The sequence below is a fragment of the Rhinopithecus bieti genome, unplaced genomic scaffold (genome assembly GCF_001698545.2).
Source record: "Rhinopithecus bieti isolate Rb0 unplaced genomic scaffold, ASM169854v2 scaffold_33065, whole genome shotgun sequence".
Lineage (NCBI taxonomy): Eukaryota > Metazoa > Chordata > Mammalia > Primates > Cercopithecidae > Rhinopithecus > Rhinopithecus bieti.
In genome coordinates, this window is record NW_016814114.1 from 868130 (window position 1) to 887554 (window position 19425).

At 49.9% G+C, this 19425-nt stretch overlaps 1 protein-coding gene across 3 annotated transcripts in view; it reads right to left on the reverse strand.

Annotated features, from left to right (window-relative positions):
- LOC108513878 (sodium/potassium-transporting ATPase subunit alpha-3) overlaps positions 1–19425 on the reverse strand; it is a 122320-nt gene that overhangs the window by 71373 nt on the left and 31522 nt on the right. The gene's annotated exons all lie outside the window — the stretch shown is intronic.

Consider the following 19425-nt stretch of genomic DNA (forward strand, 5'->3'; position numbering starts at 1 on the left):
AAATCCAGGGTTGGGGAGAAAGGACACAGACCCCAAAGATGACCCCAAGCAGAGAGGGAGATGGCCCAGGCTAAACAGCTAAAGCCAGGTACAGGAGAGATGGCACCAGCCTCAATATAACCGAGGAGCAGAGTGAGACAGCACAGCCCTGAAGCATCATCCAGAGGCGGCAGTGTGGCAGGGGCCCAGAATGTGGATTTGGAGAATCTCTCTGGGAATTCCTGGGTGTTGAGCATAGGGAACTTCTCTCCCCTTTCTCGTACACTTGCCACTTTTATGACTAATACGTTAGTCGTCGCGGGAATCATCACAGCTAATACATCACAGCTAATACATACAGCTAATACATCACAGCTAATAAAAATAATCTAATTATTTTAAGCACCCACTGGGGGTCTGTCCCAGCAAGGCCCTGCTTGGTGGCCACATCCTCATTTCAGAGAGGAGGAAGCAACGACCTTTCAGGTGGGCTCCAGTCCTGGGGCGAAACGCTCAAGATCCCACTTCCTCCTGAAAGCCTAAGGGCCCTCGTCCTTTCACTCACTCCTGGGGCCATGCCTCAGGCCAGACACCTGCCTCTTGCTGGGCCGGGCAAGGACAGTGGCTCTGCTCCCAAAACACTCCTCGGATCTGTCCATTTCTCTACAACTCTACCGCCTGGGCCTGGGCCACTGGTACCTCACTCCTGACTACAGCACTGGCCGCCTCCCCGGCGGCCCCTGTCGCCACTCATAACCTCCCAGTCCATTCCTCACATATAAGCCAAGGGGACAGTCTCCTGTTTAAAACGTGTCATGGCTTCCCCCAGCACCTAAGACAAAACCCTCTCATGGCCAAGAGGCCCTGGCGACCTGGGGCTCAGCTGCCCTGCCAACCTCCCCTCATATCTTCTGTCTTGCCAGCTCTGCTCCAGCCACGATGGCCTGTTCTTTCCTCAACGCAGCAGGCTCATGCCCGCCTCAGGGCCTTTGCACATGCTCTCCCCCAAGCTCTTCTTCCCCATTCCAGGCTCCCATCACACCCACCCCTTCAGCCTTCCCCAAAGCAGCCTCCAGACCCCACCTCACTCCTACCCTAGGGTCCTCTCACATTCCCCAGGCCCTTTTTTTTTTTTTTTTTAAGATGGAGTCTTGCTCTGTCACCCAGGCTGGAGTGCAAAGGCGCAATCTCAGGTCACTGCAACTTCTGTCTCCTGGGTTCAAGTGATTCTCCTGCCTCAGCCTCCCGAGTAGCTGGGATTACAGGGGCATGCCACCATGCCCAGCTAATTTTTGTATATTTTGTAGAGACAGGGTTTCACCAAATTGGTCAGACTGGTCTCGAACTCCTGACCTCAGGTGACCTGCCCACCTCAGCCTCCCAAAGTGTTGGGATGACAGTCATGAGCACCATGCCAGGCCCCATCACCCTGTTCTTAGCACGACTGGAGATGGCCTTGCTCAGATGCTTGGTAATAGGCTGTCTTCACTCCATTACAGGTTCCTTGCCTGTCTGGCTCAGTGGGGCAGCCCAGAGCCCACAGATGGCAGGTTCCCAACAGATCCTGCTTGGGTTTGACCGAGTACAGCCTCTCTGACTGGCATTCCAGGCAGCCGATGGCTCCCCCACCGCATTCCTGGGCCATTCGCCACCCCTCTCTCTCGTGCCAGCTTCTTTCTGGCTCTGTCTGAGACACCTGTCCACCCTGTAGAGCTGGATCCTATCCATCCCTCCAGGGCCCCTCATGCCTTCGCTCCTCTGGGATGCCATTCATGGACCTCTACTCCCTGGACACCACTTGATCTCAACACATCGCTCAATTTGGAAAATATCTGTTTCTTCTCTGCCTGTACTGCTAAATCACAAACATTTCAGAATCAAGGCCAGTTGGACATGTCATGTGTTTCTGGCACTGCTCAGGGGTCAGCTTAGAGCAGGATCTGCTGTGTCTCATGTCCCATCCTCCTCCGCTGAAACCCAGGAATGTTGCTGCTTCCTCTGGGGCCCTCCCAGATGCAGAGACCTCTTCTTCCCTGGTACCACAATAAAACCTCACGTAGTCAGACACTCGCACGCACACAGCACTTACCCCGTGCAGCCACTGTCCCAGGGTTTTCCCTAGAGTAGCCTGTTTGGTCCCCAGAGCAACCCAGTGCAGAGGGACCTCCATTTCTACCATTCTACACATGAAGAAACTGAGGCACAGAGACTAAGCCTCTTGCCACAGTCGACCCCTGGATTCGGAACCACTCCCCGCCTAGGGGCTTTATCTGCATGCAGCCCTGGTCACTCCAAGGCTGGGGGTGCCTGAGGTCAGGCCTAGGTGGGTGACTCCTCCCTGGATCCCAGGGAGTTCAAGAAATGAGGGCTTACTGATGGGAGGAGTCAGCGAGTCCTTGAACTTCTGGCCAATATGGTGGCAGCAGCAGCCTCCACCTCTCCCTGACACTGCTCCACATCCAATCTTCCATCCAGCACCATCCCAGGCAGAAGCATGGGGGTTGTCCTGTACATAGCCTCTCCCTCACCCCTCACTGCATCCATCCTCAAGCCCCCTGATTTTGACCCCTAAACACCTCTGGAACAGAGTCACTGCCCTCTACCTCCGCCACTCACACCTGCCCATGCCACCATCTCTGACTGAATAGCTGGTCTCTCTGCCTCCCAGGACACACAGCCTGCAGCCCCAGAGATCCCAACATATGACAATCTGGTCACAGTATTCCCCTGCTTAGATTCTGCAATGGGCCGGGCACAGTGGCTCATGCCGGTTAACCCAGCACTTTGGGAGGCCGAGTCAGGAGGAATGCTTGAGCCAAGAGTCCAAGACCAGCCTAGGTAATGTAGCAAGACCCCATCTCTACTAAAACTAAAAATAAATAAATAAATTCTGCAATGACTCTGCTTGTTCATATTTTTATTTTTAGAGACACTGTCTCACTTTGTTAACCAGGCTGGAATGCAGTGGTGTAATCATAAGTCACTGCAGCCTTGAACTCCTCAAGCGATCCTCCCACGTCAGCCTCCTGAGTAGCTGGAACTACAGGTGCGAGCCACTACGCCTGACTAATTTTATTTCTTAGAAAGACCAGGATCTGGCTATGTTCCCCAGGCTGGTCTCGAACTGCTGGGCTCAAGTGATCCTTCTGCCTTGGTCAAAGTGCTTGGATTACAGGTATGAGACATGGCGCCTTGTTCTTTTTATTATTACTATTATTATTATTATTTCTGAGACCAAGTCTTGCTCTGTAGCCCAATCTCTGCCTCCTGGGTTTCAGGGATTCCCCTGCCTCAGCCTCCCGATTAGCTGGGACTACAGGCGTGTGCCACCATGCCTAGCGAATTTTTTATTTTTAGTAGAGATGGAGTTTCACCACGATGGCCAGGTTGGTCTCAAACTCCTGACCTCAGGTAATCCGCCTGCCTCAGCCCCCCAAAGTGCTGGGATTACAGGCATGAGCCACTGCGCCCGGCCCTATTTTTTGTTATTATTATTATTATTATTTGTTTTTGAGACGGAGTCTTATCACCCAGGCTGGAGTGCAGGGGTACAATCTTGGTTCAGTGCAACCTCCCAGGCTCAAGCAATTATCCTGCCTCAGCCTCCTGAGTAGCTGGGATTACAGGTGAATGCCAACATGCCCAGCTAATTTTTGTATTTTAGTAGAGACAGGGTTTTGCCATGTTGCCCAGGCTGGTCTTCAACTCCTGACCTCAGGTGATCCACCTGCCTCAGCCTCCCAAAGTGCTGGGATTACAGGCATGAGCCACCGCACCCCATCTTGTTCTTAAACTGTCATCCAAACACCCTACCCAACCCGATGAGGCCCTGACCACACCTATCACCCCAATAAGACTGTGCTCCACACCTGTTCCCCTTATGACACCCTGCCTTACACCTGGCCCCAAAACGTCCTGCACCATCCAACCCCCACAGCCTCACCCCCTACCATCTTGCCCTGTGTCCCACATTGCAGCCACACTGCCCTTTCCATTTGTTCATTCTTTCATTTATTTACCTGCTTGACAAATATTTGGAGAGCACCCTCCACTAGCCCAGCACAATTCTAGCTTTGGGGATACAGTGGTCAGGTAGCGACAATGCTGTGATGAAAAATCAAGCAGGCAGCAAAAGAGAGACTGGGGGAAGACGACGTTTTAGATCTGCTCCCCCCTATTCAAATAAGGGGGGTCTTATTTGAATAGCAACATGAAGGAAGTACAGAAAAGGCAGGAGAAGACCTAGGGGGAAGATTCCAGGCTGAGGGATCAGCGGGTTCAGTCCTTGAGGTGGGAAGAGACTGGCAGCATCCAGCAAGGCTGAAGCAGAATAGAAGGGGCAGGGAAGGCAGCAGAGTGGGGCCCAGAGCCTGGCAGGGCCTTGCAGGCCACAGTAAGGCAACTGGATTCTGCACCTTAGGCAATGGAGGACATTGCATGAGGATGTCATATAGGAAGGTGTGAACAGAGGGTGACATTATCAGACCACAGGCACAAGAGTGGATGTGGGAACCAGGGAGCCAACTGCAGATGCCCATGGTGGTGCTGGGGGCAGGACTGAGTGGCAGCAGCGGTGGTGGAGAGAGATGGTGAGATTTGGGTTTCATCTGAAGGTGGGATGGAAGGATCCTAAATGCTGCAAGTTCCTCCTAGGCTCCTTCTAGAGTCTTTGGAGCCCCCTTCCCTCCTCCTACTCACTTTTCATTTTGAAAAGAAAGGCTTATTTATTTGTTTTTGTTTTTGAAACAGGGTTTTGCTCTGTCACTCAGGCTGGAGTGCAGTGGTGTGAAAATGGTTCACTGCAGCCTCAAACTCTTGGGCTCAAGTGATTCTCCTATACCTCAACCTCCTGAGTAGCTGGGACTACAGATGTGTGCCACCTCGCCTGGCTAATTTTTTCATTTTTTGTAGAGATGGGGGTCTCACTATGCTGCCCAGGCTGGTCTTGAACTCCTTGGCTCAAGTAATCCTTCCACCTCGGCTTCCCAAAGTGCTAGGATTACAGGTGTAAGCCACCATGTATGGTAAAAGACCTATTTCTTAGAGATTACTTCCCCATCCTGACCCTCTAGCCCCTACCCTGATGGGCCCCCTCACAGTTATTTAATCTCTGAAATGAAATCAGGAAGAATTTGAATGACAAGTCATCCATAATGATGGGGGGGGTGTCATCTAAATGCCCAAAGCCAATCAAAGCACTTGTGATAGTCCCTCAGCTCCCAACCCATCCTGTATACCCTGTTCTGTGCAAACCATATTCCTGCTTTGCCCGCTGCGCTCTGCCAGGCTCTGCCAATAGGGGGCGCTACAGGGAGGCTGCCAGACTGAGGAGGGAGGAGGGATTGCTCCTTCCTGTCTCCTCTCCCACCCCAGCCGTCTTCCACCCCCTCCCTGGCAGCATCGTTTCTTCTCCTGGCAGCAGATGAATCCGGTGTGCAGTTTCCCAACATCTACAAACCCATCTCATCCAGCCTCTCTCCAGAACCCAGCGCCAGCTGCAAGCACCTCTCCCGGGGTCTGACTTTCAGTTCCACGGAGCCCTTCCTCTAAGTTTCCAAGAATTTCAGCTCTTCCCTTTCTTCCTTCAGAACTAGAGATGTGGCCACTTCCTGCCATGATACTTCCATGACACCTGAGTGAGGGGTGGGAAAGCTATGACCCTTGGGCCAAGTCCAGCCCATCTGCCTGCCTTTGTACATAAAGTTTTATTGGAACACAGCCATGCCCACTGTATTGTCCATGACTACTTTCCATACAACAGAAGAGCTGAGGAGTTGTGACAGTAAGGCCTTAAAGCTGAAAATACTTACACTCTGGCCAGAAAAAGTTGGCTAGGTCGGTGCAGTGGCTCATGCCTATAATCTCAGCATTTTGAGAGGCCAAAGAAGGATTGCTTGAGCCCAGGAATTCAAGACTAGCTTGGGCAACACAGTGAGACCCCATCTCTACAAAAACTTTTTTTTTTTTGAGACGGAGTCTTGCTCTGTCACCGGGCTGGAGTGCAGTGGCATGATCTCGGCTCACTGCATCTCCGCCTCCCAGGTTCACACGATTCTCCTGCCTCAGTCTTCTGAGTAGCTGGGACTACAGGTGTGTGTGTGCCACCATGCCCAGCTAATTTTTGTATTTTCAGTAGAGACAGCATTTCAGCACGTTGGCCAGGATGGTCTCGATCTCCTGACCTTGTGATCTGCCCGCCTCAGCCTCCCACAGTGTTGGGATTACAGGTGTGAGCCACTGCGCCTGGCTGCTACAAAAGCTTTTAAGAATCAGCTGAGCATAGGTGTTTGAGACCAGCTTAGCCAACATGGTGAAACCCCATCTCTACTAAAACTACAAAAATTAGCCAGGCGCAGTGGCAGACGCCTGTAATCCCAGCTACTCGGGAGGCTGAGGTTGCAGTGAGCCAAGATTGCGCCACTGCACTCCAGCCTGGGGCACAAGAGCAAGACTTCTTCTCAAAACAAACAAACAAACAAGCAAACAAAAACCCCTAGAGGTCTGCACCATGAGCTAGCCACTGGTGCCTGCTCAAGGCTCCATACAGCATTCCTATTTGCCATCAGCACTTTGCGAGTGAATCTCCGGATCTGCTGGTTACATCTGGCCCAGGTGGCAGATCAGCTCGCACGCAGCCTGGACTGGCTGCAGAGTCTCTGACGCTCTGGACCTCACTCCAAATGAAAAGCCTTATGGGGTGTATAGAAAGTAAATGGATTGAAGTAGCACATCCCAATGTGGTACAAGTTGTCACCAAAATCCAAAAAGTCCACCAAATGTCACAGCATCAACCCAACAGCACCCCTCCTCGGCAGTCTAAGTCTCAGCTCTGTGGGGCCCCTCCTCTGAGCCTCTAAGTTTTCATCTTTCAAACTCTTCCCCTTGTCCCTTAAGGACTAAGCGTGGGCCGGGCACGGTGGCTCAAGCCTATAATCCCAGCACTTTGGGAGGCCGAGACGGGCGGATCACGAGGTCAGGAGATTGAGACCATCCCGGCTAACACGGTGAAACCCCGTCTCTACTAAAAAATACAAAATCTAGCCGGGCGAGGTGGCGGGCGCCTGTAGTCCCAGCTACTCGGGAGGCTGAGGCAGGAGAATGGTGTAAACCCGGAAGGCGGAGCTTGAGCTGAGATCCGGCCACTGCACTCCAGACCAGGCGACAGAGCGAGACTCCGTCTCAAAAAAAAAAAAAAAAAAGGACTAAGGGTGGTAGCTGCTTTCTGCCGTTGCTACTGCCATGACCTCTTAATTTTCTTTTTACCGTTTAAGTTAGCTGGTTAACAATTTTACATTTAGTTAACAATTCTTTATACTAAATGCTGTCTGTTCAAATAACTGATATGATTCTATTCAAGTAAATGAGGCTGGGTTTTGTTTTGTTTTTGTTTTTTTTTGAGACAGAGTCTCGCTGTCACCCAGGCTAGAGTGCAGTGGCACGATCTCGGCTCATTGCAACCTCCGCTTCCTGGGTTCAAGAGATTCTTGTGCCTCAGTTTCCTGAGTAGCTGGGATTACAGCTACTATATAGTAGCTGGGACTTTTGTATTCTTAGTAGAGACGGGGTTTCACTGTGTGGGCCGGGCTGGTCTCGAACACCTGACCTCAAGTGATCCACCCACCTCAGCCTCCCAAAGTGCTGGTATTACAGGCGTGAGCCATCGCGCCCAGCCCAGGTTTTGTTTTTGTTTTTGAAACAGGGTCTTGCCCTGTCGCCCACGCTGGAATCCAGCAGCGTGATCATAGCTCGCTGTAGTCTCGAACTCCCAGGCTCAAGTGATCCTCCCACCTCAGCCTTCCAAGTAGCTGTGACTACAGGCATGCACCATGCCCAGCTTTTTTTTTTTTTTTTTTTTTTTTTTTAATATTTAGTAGAGACAAGGTCCTGCTATGTTGCCCAGGCTGGTCTTGAACTCCTGAGCTCAAACAGTCCTCCTGCCTCAGCCTTCCAAAGTGCTGGGATTACAGGCGTGAGCCACTGCACCTGGCAACCGGTGCTGTTTTGTATCCAGACTGGACCCTGCCAGACTGGACCCTGCCAGACTGCCATCCACCAGGTTTAATGCCAACTGCACTTACTCAATACTTCCTGCTCATCAGATCTGATCAGCATAATGTTGTCAATGTAGGGGACCAGTGTGAGGCTATGTGGACTGTAGAGTTCAAGTTCTTTGCAGCCTAAATCAGGACAGAAAGTGGGAAAATTGACGTCGCACTGAGCAAGACTGTGAAGATGTGAACCCTTGCCTTCTGGTAGCCCTTGGAAACTGGTATGGAGAAAAAAGCATCTGCCAGGTTAGTAACTCACACCAGCTGCCAAGGGCCGTGCTGACTTGCTCTAGTAGAGAAACTTCATTTGGGACAGGAACTGCAATTGGAGTCACCCCTGATCACGTTGACAATAATCCAAAGTCATTCTTCCAAAATCTATCTGCCTTCTGTACAGGCCAAACAGACCAGCTGAATGGGGATGGGATCACTACCCCTGCTTCTTCCAAGCTGTTAATGGTGACACTAATCTCCACAATTTCCACAAAGGTTAGAGAATTGCTTTTGAATTACTATTCTGGGAAAGACAGGGAGTTTCAGGAGCTTCCACGTGGCTTTTTCTACCATAATGGCCCTGACTCCATGGGTCAGTGCGCCAATGACAGATTCTGCCAGCTACCATGTGTGTCCATTCCAGTTATACAACCAGGACCTGGGAAAACACAGAGTGATACCGTGGCCCCATCAAGCCCCTTCTGAGTTAACCTGGGTTCAGATTCCATCAATCACTTGACCACATAAGCCCCACTGTGTGGCCTACCAGTCAAAGCAGGAAAAATCAAAATGATATGTCATCCATGAAAATGACAGGGAGTTGTCTAAATAGCTAAAAGCCGATAAAAACACTCAATGCTGAGGAGCCTGTATAGAAACTGTTGTAGTCTTTCTGGAAAATAATTCAACAAAATATCACAAAAACCACAAAAAGGGTCTTCTTCTTCCACCGGGTTATTCTATTCAGAGAACCAATCCTAAGAAAATACGCTACAATGCAGGCAAAGCTTTTGTGCATAAAGATGCTTGTTGGCCGGGTGCAACGACCCATGCCTGTAATCCTAGCACTTTGGGAGGCCAAAACGGGTGAACCACTTGAGCCCAGGAACTCAAGACCAGCCTGGGCAACAAAATACAAAACCATTAGCCAGGCATGGTGGTGCACACCTGTAGTCCTAGCTACTCAGGAGGCTGAAGTGGAAGGAGCACCTGAGCCTGGGGAGGTTGAGGCTGCAGTGAGCTGTGATGGCACCACGGCACTCCAGCCTGGGCAACTGAGACCCCAACCTCAAAAATAAAAAAATGTTTGTTAATGGTTATTTATAAGAGCACAAACAATAAAAACACCTGGAAACAACTAGTTATGAAAAATGGCTAAATAAATTATGGTACATCCACATGGGATTACTAGTATGCGGCCAGGTAACATTCTGTTTAGGTTAAAACAATAATATTATATTTGGCCTTCGAGATGGGCAAAGCTTTTATTTTAAAGACTGTTAAAGACTGTTATTTTAAAGACACTGACTGTTAGCAAGAGTATGGGAAATTTCACATTCTCATGCACTTTTGATAGGAATATAAATTGGTGAAGTCTTTTGGAACAGCCATTTGGCAGTATACACTTAGAAAAAATTCATACCCTTTGACCCAGCACTTTCACTTCTTGGAATGTATCCCTCAGGAACACTCCCACAAATCCACAGGCCAAGTTTATCGTGACACTGGCTATGCTAGCAACACTGGAAGCCCTCCAAATAGCCATCAATATGGGATATGGTAAATAATTCATGCCGAGCCACACAATGGCATCCTTATATCCTCACTTGAATTTTAAGCAGGCATCTCAAAGAAAACTCTCGTTTTCCGGCCCCAGCAAACTGCTCCTCCCGTGTCCTCCTTAGAGTGGAAACCGGCCTCGCCGTTCGCCAGGTGCCCTGGCCAAACCCCACAGTCACCCCGATTCCTCTCTTCCTCTTATGTACATCCAAGGTGGCTGCATGCCTGACACAGCTGCCACTCAAACCAAGGCAACATCTTCTCTTATCCACGCCCTCCAACAGCTTCCTAAATGGACCATTCTGTTTCTACTCTTGTCCCACTAAGGTGTTCCTCGAGACAGCAGCCAGTGCAATCATTTTTAAATGATTTAAAAATTAGATACCGCTGGTCTATGCATACAGTGGAATATTATTCAGCCATAAAAAGGAATGCAGGTCAGGCACAGTGGCTCACGCATGTAAGCCCAGCACTTTGGGAGGCCAAGGTAAGTGGATCACGAGGTCAGGAGATCGAGACCATTCTGGCCAACATGGTGAAACCCTGTCTCTACTAAAAATACAAAAATTAGCCAGGTGTGGTGGCGTGCGCCCATAGTCGCAGCTACTCAGGAGGCTGAGGCAGGAGAAAACTGCTTGAACTCAGGAGGCGGAGGCTGCAGCAGTCAGCCGAGATCACACCACTGTACTCCAGCCTGGGCGAGAGAGCAAGACTCTGTTTCAAAAAAAAAAAAAAAAAAAGGTGGGGGGAATGCAGTACTGGCATATGCCATGATGTGGATGAACTTTGAAAAGTTGGAAACATCATGCCAGGTGAAAGACCATATACTGGATGTAGCCCACATATTGGATGATTCAATTTACGTGAAATATTTGCAATAAACCCATGGAGACAGAAAGATGGGTGGTTGCCAGGGGTTGGGGTAGCGGGGAGGGAATGGGGAGCAACTGCTTAATGGGTATGAGTTTTCTCGGAGGTTATGAAAATGTTTTGGAGCTGGATGGCAGTAGTGATTGCACAACACTGTGAACGTACTAAATGCCACTGAATTGCACTCATTAAAGTGGTTATTCTTATGTGACAAACTTCACCTCGATAAAAAAGAGAAAAAAATTGACCAGGCTGGGCACAGCGGCTAATGCCTGTAATCCCAGCACTTTGGGGGGGCCAAGGCAGATGGATCATTTGAGGCAAGGAGTTCAAGACCAGCATGGCCAACAAGGCAAAACGCTGTCTCTATTAAACATATAAAAATTAACCGGGCATGGTGGTGTATGCCTGTAATCCCAGCTACTTGGGTGGCGGAGGCACAAGAATTGCTTGAACGCAGGAGGTGGAGGTCGCAGTGAGCCATGATCGTGCCACTACACTCCAGCCTGGGCTACAGAGTGAGACTCTGTCTCAAAATAAAATAAATAAAATAAAATATCATGGCACATTCTTTGCTTAAAACTTTTCAATAGCTTTGCAGCACAATAAAAATAACAGCCAAGGCCAGGCATGGTGGCTCACACCTGTAACCTCAGCACTTCGGGAGGTCGAGGCAGGTAGCTTGCATGAGCCAAGGAGTTCAAGACCAGCCTGGCCAACGTGGCAAAACCATGCCTCTACAAAAAATACAAAAATTAGCCAGGCATGGTGGAGCGTGCCTGTAATCCCAGTTACTGGGAAAGCTGAGGTGGGAAGAACACTTGAGCCTGGGAGGTTGAGGTTGCAGTGAGCCAAGATGGCACCACCGCACTGCACCACTGCACTCCAGCCTGGGTGACAGAGCAAGACCGTGTTTCAAAAACTAAAAAATAATAAAAAATAACAGCCACACTCCTTAGCAGTGACTGTGAGGCCCTGTGATGTGGGCCCTGCTCTCGGATCTCTCTGTCCCTCACTCTTTCCCCTTCACCAACTTTTCCCCTCAAGTCTGTATACACATGGGCTCTCTACTTGGAAAACACTCTTCCCCCAGATCCATCCTTTCACTCAGCAATTATTTACTGTGCACCAGCTGGGTGTCAGATGGTTCTAGGTGCTGGGGATGCAGAAGTGAGCAAAACAGTCAAACTTCTGCCCTCGTGAAACCCTCCCTGGTGGGTCTTCTCAGGACTGTATTCCCCACCCCTTTTAGGTCTCTCCTCAAACGCTACCCAACCACCTTGTCTAAAACAGCATCCACGCACCAGACACTTTTATCTCCTTACCTTGCTTCACCTAACACGATATTAATATATCCGCTGTCAGTTTCCCCCACTAGAACATCAGCAGTGCGGGTGGGGGGTGGGAATGGGGGGGACAAGGAGCACATCTGCTCATTACACTGCTGCCCCCTAGTGGCCGAAATGGAGTGGGCACAGAAGAGTCTCAATAGTTACTCGGTAAGTGATTTTGTTTTTCAGTAGCTGGTTTGTTTTGTTTTGTTTGAGACGAAGTTTCGCTCTTGTTGCCCAGGCTGGAGTGCAATGGCGTGATCTTGGCTCGCCGCAACCTCTGCCTCCCAGGTTCAAGCAACTCTCCTGCCTCAGCTTCCCGAGTAGCTGGGATTACAGGCATGCGCCACCACATCCAGCTAATTTTGTTTTTGTATTTTCAGTAGAGACGGGGTTTCTCCATGTTGGTCAGGCTAGTCTGGAACTCCCAACCTCAGGTGATCTGCCTTTCTTGGCCTCCCAAAGTGCTGGGATTACAGGCGTGAGTCACTGCACCTGGCCTAAAGGTAGCTGCTTTTAAAGATGAGGCAGATCTATGTGTACTAACATGGGAAGATGGCCAAGTCATAAGCAAAAAAAAAGCAAACTACATAGCAGTAAGTATAGCAGGATATCATTGTTACAAAAATAAAAATTTAAGAAATTTAGGCCAGGCATGGTGGCTCACGCCTGTAATCCCAACACTTTGGGAGGCCAAGGTGAGCAGATCACCTGAGGTCAGGAGTCGAGACCAGCCTAGCCAACATGGTGAAACCCCTGTCTCTACTAAACAATACAAAAAAATTGGCCGGGCATGATGGTGGGCGCCTGCAATCCCAGCTACTCAGGAGGCTGAGGCAGAAGAATTGCTTGAAACTGGGACGCGGAGTTTGTAGTGAGCCAAGATCGTGCCACTGCACTCCAGCCTGGGCAACAGAACAAGACTCTGTCTCAAAAAAATTAAGAAATTTAAAAACGTACCTGTATTAATAAATTTGTAGAAAATGAATTGGAGGAATATGGTCTCTGAGGTGTGAGACCATCATGTATATCCAGTGTTTCTGCTATTCGTACCAGTTGATGTTTTATCATTTAGTATTACATATATAAACAGAAAATAAAGGAGTTCCTTCTCAAATAATTGCTTATGAAAATTTCTGATGGTATGCAAAAATGCTTTTTTAATGCATAAATACTTGCTATTGTTGCGCAAAATGTGATTATACTTAGTACAAATATGTTTTATAACCGGAAACACAGTATAATGTAAAATTTTTTTAGTGAGATGGACTTTATTTATTTAGTTATTTTTATTTTTGAGACAGAGTCTCGCTCTTATTGCCCAGGTTGGAATGCAGCACAATCTCGGCTCACTGTAACCTCTGCCTCCCAGGTTCAAGCGATTCTCCTGCCTCAGCCTCCTGAGTAGCTGAGATTACAGGTGCACACCACTATGCCTGGCTAATTTTTTTGTACTTGTAGCAGAGATGGGGTTTCACCATGTTGGCCAGGTTGGTCTTGAACTCCTGACCCTGGGTGATCTGCTCGCCTTGGCCTCCTAAAGTGCTGGGATTACAGACGTGAGCCACCGTGCCCAGCCTATTTTTTTAAAACAGGGTCTCACTCTGTCGCCCAGGCTGGAGTGCAGTGGCGCAATCATGGCTCACTGCAGCCTCAACCTCCCAGGCTCAAGTAACCCTCCCACCTCAGCCTCCTGAGTAGCTGGGACTACAGGCACATGCCACCACACTTGGCTAATTCTTTTCAATTTTTGTAGAGACAGGGTTTCACCATGTTGCCAAGGTTGTTTTTGAACTCCTGGGCTCAAGCTCCTCCCACTTCGGCCTCCTAAAGTGCTTGGATTACAGGCATGAGCCACTGCATCTGACCTGTTTATAATTTTTTGATGCATATATACCCACTATTTTTTGTGCAAAATGAGATTATACTTAGTATAAATAGTGTTTTATAATCTGAAACACAACATATGTAAAATTTCCAAATAACAAATAAGCATAAAAACAAGTATTCTGCAATATCTTCCTTCTCTGTACCAACCTATGTTTTTTGTTTGTTTGTTTGTTTGTTTTGTTTTGTTTCAGAAATGAGGTCTCGCTCTGCTACCCAGTTTGGAATGCAGTGGCACAATCATAGCTCACTGCAGCCTTGAACTCCTGGGCTCAAGCAATCCTCTCATCTCAAGCCTCCTCCCAAGTAGCTGAGAATACAGGTGTGTGCCACTATGCCTGGCTAATTTTTTGTAGAGACAGGGTTTCACCATGTTGCCCAGGCTGGTCTCAAACTCCTGGCCTCAAGTGACCCTCCCGCCTCAGCTTCCCAAAGCACTAGAACTACAGGTGTGAGCCACCATGCCTGGACGTACGTTTTTCACAATGAGTAAACATTTTAGAATTGGAAGACAAATACTACATGTCATTTGCAAATGCAATCTAGAAGACGATGCAACCCCCCAGGAGACAGGGTTGGATAAGGAATGTAAGCAGGAAAGTTGAAATCCACCACTATGTGCTCAGCTGAAGAAAAACTGCTGGGTGTGTGTGTGTGTGTGTGTGTGCATCTTCTCTTTTTAATTCCTTTTTTTTTTTGAGACTGAGTCTTATTCTCTCGCCCAGGTTGGAGTGCAGTGGCGTGATCTCGGCTCTTTGCAACCTCCGCCTCCCAGGTTCAAGCGATTCTCCTGCCTCAGCCTCCTAAGTAGCTGGGATTACAGGCATGCGCCACCACGCCCAGCTAATTTTTGTATTTTTAGTAGAGATGGGGTGTCACCATGTTGGCCAGGCTGGCCTCGAACTCCTGACCTCAAGTGATCCACATGCCTCAGTCTCTCAAAGTACTGGGATTACATGCGTGAGCCACCATGCCCGGCGTGTGTGTGCATCTTCTATCAGATGAAGAGAACTGGGGACAGCATTTCCAAAGACTCCTTGACAGAATCAGCCAATTGCCCATTCAACACTAACTTACTGGAAACCTGCCGTGTGCCAGGCCCTGAGCTGAGGACACAGCTAAGTAGACAAGGCTCCCATCCCCACGGTGTGGAGGCCACAGGTGAGGTGGGTGGGTATCGTCTTGGTCATGACAGCATCTATGACCTGTGTTGATCTCATCTGTCCCCTGTGATACCCCTCCAAGTTAGGGGTCACCACTCCCCATTTGAGGGGACACTGAGGCTCAGAGGGGGCAGCCACCTGCCTGCAGGTCACAAAGCCAGTAAGGAGTAAGTCCAGATTTGAACCTAGGGTTAGCCAACTCCAAAGCCCATGCTTCTAACCACACTCACATACAGACCGCCTCAAGAAAGATACCTAGCAGTAGTGACCACAAGTGAGCCAGGCATATGCCAGGCTCCGTGCAAATGCGCTCTCATTTAATTGCCTCAAAACTCACTGTCTGGGTACAGTGGCTCATGCCTGTAATTCTAGTACTTTGGGAGGCCAAGGCAGACAGATCACTTGAGGTCAAGAGTTCAAGACCAGTCTGGCCAACATGGTGAAACCCCATCTGTACTAAAAATACAAAAATAGCCGGGCATTGTGGTGTGTGCCTATAATCCCAGCTACTTAGGAGGCTGAGGCAGGAAAATCGCTTGAACCCTGGAGGCAGAGGTTGCAGTGAGCCGAGATCACGCCACTGCACTCCAGTCTGGGTGACAGAGTGAGACTCTGCCTCAAAAAAACAAAAACAAAAAAAACCCTCAGTGAGGGAGGTAACATTAGCCCCTTTCCAAGAGGAGTGACTGAGGTTCAGAGATAAATGGCTTTCCAGGGATCATGTGGGAGCACTGGGGACCTGAAGCTGGCTCCTTCTGGCTCCTAACCAGTGCACTGCTACAGTGGACACCATGGTGGCTACCCAGATTCTGTTTCAGGAGTGGGGCACTCATTGCCTCAGCTACTCAGGGTGTAGGTGGCTGATAGCTCTCAGCTCTGTCAGTAGAAGAGCGTCCCCTCACCCAAAGTCCTGACTCCCCAAAAGCAGCCCACGTCCAGTGATGTATCAGTGGGTGCTTAAAGGCCTGGCACCCTTACCACAGGGGGAGGTCCTTGATGGCCAGTCCAGCTCCAGAGCTGCCTATGGGGCGGCTAAGGCCCAGTTGTGACTGCAGCACAGCTCAATTCCTCTGCCCAAGCCTGCTTCCTTCCCTCCTGCACGGGGCAGGTTTCCAGGGGCTCGCCATCACACCTCCTGCCTGTACGTCTCCGTCTCAGAGTCAGCTTCCTGGGACCCCGACCTAAGATATTCTCTGTCCTTGAAGGCTAAGCTTTATCCTGACGGCCTCAGGAGCTACCATGAAAGCATACAAGCGACAGATCATACTCGCACTGTAGAAAGGTTCTGCTGGAGGACAAGCTGGGGAGTGGAGAGACTCGAAGCCAGGAGGCCAGTAAGGAGGCTGATGAGAGGGGTGGGACCTGAATTCACACCATGGCAGTGATGGCAGGGAGAAGGCCAATGCCAGCCATGGCCACTGGATGGAATAAATGGGTCATAATTCAAGACTGGCCAAGGAGCCCTGTGCCTGGCCCCGGGGATGACTGGCGGGATGCTGGTGCCCCAGGCTGTCTTCCATCTGGGAGTCACTGACCAGCTCTGGGCCACCCTGGTGGGGTGCCCACCTTGGCTCTCCCAGTCTCTAGCCATGTGGCCTGGACATGAAACCCTGGTGTCTCATCGTACATTTGAGAAAACGGGGCTAATACCAGTCCCTCCCTCATTGGGTGGCCATGAGGAGTCAAGGATGGAGACAAGTCAGAAAGCTTGGACAAGGCCCTGGCACAGCGTGCCACTCCATCAATGTACTCCGGGCTTCCCAAGTTCCTGGCTGGAGGGCTGCAAAGGGCACGGGCCTTAAGTCAGACACACCTGGCTGCAGCCCTGTGCGTTAGGGACTCCAGGTCTCACACTGGGCAGTGATCCTCAGGCCATGAAGGACTGTTATGAGAATTATGTTAAGTAACACTTGAAAAGTTCCTCGCACATGGTGTGAAATCAACAAATGACAGCTGCTATTGTTGTGATGATGGTGGTGACTATTCCTGTGCAGCTCGGCACACTCGGCTATCCCACAGCAGGGCAAGGCCAAGCCCCGCCTATCCTTCATGCTCCAGCTCCTCCTCCAGTGTTCTCCCCATAAATGTCACTGCCATCACCCAGATGCCCAAGCCAGACACAGGAGGAACACTCTCCCGTCTGTCCTCTCCTGCATCCCCCACCCTAGGCAGTTACCAAGCCCTGGTGCTCTTTAGCCCTTCCCCTAGTCTCTAGCTCTGACGTCCTCCCGCCTGAGGCCCACCAGCTCATTCCTCATCTCCTCGCTGGTCTTCCTGTTACCACTGCTTCCCCCAACCCCAGGGCCAATTCACTCGAGCCAGATCAAAACCCTTCAAGGGTGGCCGGGCATGGTGGCTCACACCTGTAATCCCAGCACTCTGGGAGGCTGAGGCAGGTGGATCACCTGAGTTCAGGAGTTTGAGACCAGCCTGGCCAACATGGTGAAACCCATCTCTACTAAAAATACAAAAATTAGCCAGGTGTGGTGGCATGTGCCTGTAGTCCCAGCTACTCAGGAGGCTGAGGCAGGAGAATCATTTGAACGCAGGAGGCAGAAGTTGCAGTGAGCCAAGATTACCCCACGGCACCCCAGCCTGCCTGGGCAGCAGAGCAAGAGTCCATCTCAGAAAAACAAACAAACAAAACAAACAACAACAACAACAAAAGAAAACCCCAAAAACTCTTCAAGGGCATCCCATGGGCTTTCTGCTGAGGCCCACACCCTTTAGCCCACTCAATAAGAGCACATCGGGCTTGTTCACCATGGTATCCCCGGGGTATAGCACAGGGCTTCGTATATAGTAGACACCCAACAAATACTGGCTGAATGGAAAATGGATGAACACACAAATCTATGCATGTGCTGGCTATGCCGGTATGAATAATAACAATAATAAAAATAGTATAATCCCAGCACTTTGGAAGGCTAAGGTGGGAGGATTGCTTAAGCCCAGGACTTCAAGACCAGCCTAGGCAACAGGGCCAGACCCCATCTCTACAAAAACCACAAAAATTAGCTGGGCATGGTGGCATATGCCTATAGTCCCAGCAGTTCGGGAGGCTGAGGTGGGAGGATCACTTGAGCCCAGCAGGTTGAGGCTGCAATGAGCTGTGATTGCACTACTGCGCTCCAGCCTGGGTGACAGAGAGAGATCCAGTCTCAAAGAAAAAAAAAAAAAAAAAAGGACACATGCATACAGCACCCACTATGCACCAAGCCCTGTTCTAAGTTCTTCATTGCATGTTGTTCTTCAGAACAACCCTATGTGCTAAAGGACTGTAATTCCCCAATTTTACAGTAGAACAAACTACAACCTAAAGAAATGTTAAGCACTTGCCCAAAGCCACACAACCAGTGCACAGCAGAGCTAAGATTCAAACAGCCAACCAGAGACACTCCTGGCTGCCACACTTTGCTGGCCCCAGGCCCCAAATCCTCTCACCCCACCCTACTGAGTAGGCCCTGAGACACAAAGTTCAGATAGCTGTAAATAAGGACTGTTCCAGACTTCTCTGTTGGTGAAAAAAGGGCATCCAGTTCAGAGTGACTTCAGGTGCAGGGCTACTCCCTTGGAGCCTGCTTATTTCTGGGATATCAGATGAAAGAATATTTCTGAGCCTACATGACTAAAGACCAGGCTGTGGAAACAGGTCACAAGAAAGTCTAAGCCCTCAGGTGGGCATAGAGCTGTCAGCTCTGGGGCTACTCATCTCCTGTCTCACCAGGGGCCTCTTTGGGCTTCAGGCCTTAAAATTCACCCTGAGCTGGGTACAGTGGCTCACACTTGTAATCCTAGCACTTTGGAGGTGAGGTGGGCAGATCACTTGGGGCCAGGAGTTCAAGACCAACCTGGCCAACATGACGAAACCCTGTTGCTCCAAAAAATACAAAAATCAGCCAGGCATGGTGGCGCACCTGTAATCCCAGCTACTCAGGGGGCCAAGGCAGGAGAATCGCTTGAACCTGGGAGGTGGAGGTTGCAGAGAGGCAGAGGTTGTTGTGAGCAGAGATCATCCCACTGCACTCCAGCCTGGGCAACAGAGGAGACTCTGTCTCCAAAATAAATAAATAAATAAATAAATAAAATAATAATAATAATAAAATTCACCCTGACCTTAAAACTCACCCTGGGGCAGAAGTTTTCAAGCCAGCTGGCAGCTTTATGGGGCAGCACCTCGGGGCCTGCCTGTGGGGTGGGGCGGGAGGCCCCCCCATCTCTGCTTCCACCAGAGCAGCTCTGCTCTTCCCCAGGGTTCTGAGGGAGCTTGCAATTGGAAAAAAAGTTCTGCTATCAAAATAACTTTTGAAAGTCAGTGCCCTAAGGGATAAACGTCCTTGTCAAGCAAAGTGGCCCTCTCGTGTCTTTCCTGGT